At 37.8% G+C, this 2,350-nt stretch overlaps 1 pseudogene; it reads left to right on the top strand.

Moving 5' to 3' along the window:
- The first annotated feature begins 553 nt into the window (after window positions 1–553).
- LOC132298021 (small nucleolar RNA R71) lies at window positions 554–652 on the top strand (annotated as a pseudogene).
- Window positions 653–2,350: the final 1,698 nt, after the last annotated feature.

Raw genomic sequence — 2,350 nt, 5'->3', positions numbered from 1 at the left:
ACCGCCTTGGGAAGGATTTGAGCCCTCTCCTTAGTTTTTCCAAGAGAAATTTGGATGATTTCTCCAACTTGGATTATAATGAATACCATAACGATTATTCCCTTGGTTCACAAAAGCTGCATTGACTTGTTCATTAGGTTCATTTTGCACTTGTCCGTGAGGACAATGAGAAGTAGAATGAAGAACAGTAGAACAAGTTATACATGTTTCATTTGATGCACGATGAGAATGGTTAGGGAAGGAAGATACTTGGTTCGCCGAGTTTTGGTTAATAAAAAATTGATCAAACCTTTGAGATAAAGACTTCATTTCGACGGCTATTTCATTTGAATGGTCGACTTGATGTAAGCCAACACTCTTCCTACCTTGTGCATTTCTACCATCCTTGGATGATAATGTTCTATGCAAATAAGTTTCACTCATGCTCTCATAAAGACGCCACACGTCATCCTCATGCCTATTAATGTATGAGCCACCCATGGAAGCATCAACCATGCCTTTGTAATTGTCCGATAAGCTCTCAAAGAAATATTGAACTAATTGCCATTTAGGCATGTCATGATGTGGACACTTCCTAAGCAATTCATTAAAGCGTTCCCATGCCTCATGAAATGTTTCTCCATCCCCATATGAAAATTCCCGAATTGAGGTTCTCATGGCATTGGTCTTAGAAACCGGATAGTACTTTTTCAAGAATTCTTGTTGCATTTCTGCCCAAGAAGTGATTGAAAAAGGCTTAAGATTGTTAAACCAATACTTTGCCTTGTCTTTTAAGGTGAATGAAAAAAGTTTGAGTCTTAAAACCTCTTCCGGCATGTCCATATATTTTACGGTGGAACATACTTCTAGAAACTCATCCAAATGCTTGTAAGGTTCTTCACTTGGAAGTCCATGATAGTTAGGAAGCATTTGAATGGTTTGTGGCTTAATGTCATAGTGATGTGCTCTAAATGGTGGCAATTGAATGCATGTGGGTGCATTATATTCATTAGGCACATAGTGATCTCTTAAAGGAAGTGGAGGATTAGCAATTTGAGGTGCAACATGGGCACCTTGATTTTGATTTCCTTGAATGATGGGAGGTTGTGGAGCATACATTGGCCTTGGCATTCCAAATGGAACTTGGCCTTGTTGTTGTTGTGGTTGATGAATGAATGGCCTTGGCATGTTTAATGGCACTTGAATGTTCTCATGATGCACATTTGGATGGAGGATAACTTGTTGGTCTATGTGACCAAGGTCCTCTACATGCTCTTCATTATGGCCTTCCATTGATGTAATGGATTGGGTAGAACTAGAACTTCCTCTTCCCCTAGGATTTCTAACTACGGATTCAAGATGCAAATCAAGAGGGACAAGAATTGGTCTTAGTGATCTACAACCATGCATACACAATATAAAACACACAAATACAATGAATGAACAAGCACTTTGACTTCACAACAAATCAACAAAACTTCCTCCACAAACAATTAACCCATACTCCTATGCTTTAACAGCAATGATGCAAAGAACAATTAAGAATGCCTCCACGCGGGCTCACGATGTATCTAATAAATTAAAAACAAGCCTCCACGCGGGCCGACGATTTAACTAAGGGATTGAGTAAAGAAAGTCTCACAAAAGTTCTTTAGCACTTCAACTCCAAATTTATGCTTAGCTTAGCAATTTTTTAAAATTTTTAGCATTTTTCCTTGCTTGCTTAGATCCTTTGCTTGAATGCTCCTTTGCTTACTTCCTAGCTCAATTCTCCTTGTCGAAGATGAACAAACACAATAAGTAATCAAAAGAAAAATAAAAACAAAGTAAAGTCACGATCAAAAGAGTACTAATTCCTAATTGATTCCACAAATGCGACGTTGCCTAATCCCTGGCAACGACGCCAAAAACTGATGGTATCGTCGCTACACCATAAGCTTAAGAAGTGTGCATTAAGGCGAGGGCCAAGTTTTAAATTTATAAAAGCCACTACCACCTTCACTAAAAATATAGTTAGGGTGAGTAGGGATCGTCCCAAGGGATTGGAGTCGAATTTGATTGTGGAATCACAATTAGGGTTAGTAGGTCGAGTGATCAAACAAATAGTTGGTTGGTTGATTAAACTAGAGAGCAAATTAAACTAAATAATTAAGTGTAATAAAGAATAAGTAAGAGAGAGAGAGATCTTGGGGTTTAGAGGTCACCACCAAATAATACTTTTCTACACCCTTAACAAGTGACTAATGAGGGAAATATGTGTTGCAATATTGATGTGTGTGTGTGTTGGTTAATTCAATTAGCAAGGGTGACCAATTAAGTATATATTGTCTAAGCAACATGTGAAAAGCATAATATATCTAACAATTAAGTA

Source organism: Cornus florida, unplaced genomic scaffold (genome assembly GCF_030987335.1).
Source record: "Cornus florida cultivar Cherokee Brave unplaced genomic scaffold, ASM3098733v1 CherokeeBrave_3.0.0_Hap2_Chr02, whole genome shotgun sequence".
Classification (NCBI taxonomy): Eukaryota; Viridiplantae; Streptophyta; class Magnoliopsida; order Cornales; family Cornaceae; genus Cornus; species Cornus florida.
The sequence above is the reverse complement of the archived record's forward strand: the minus strand, read 5'-3'. Positions and strand labels throughout refer to the sequence as shown.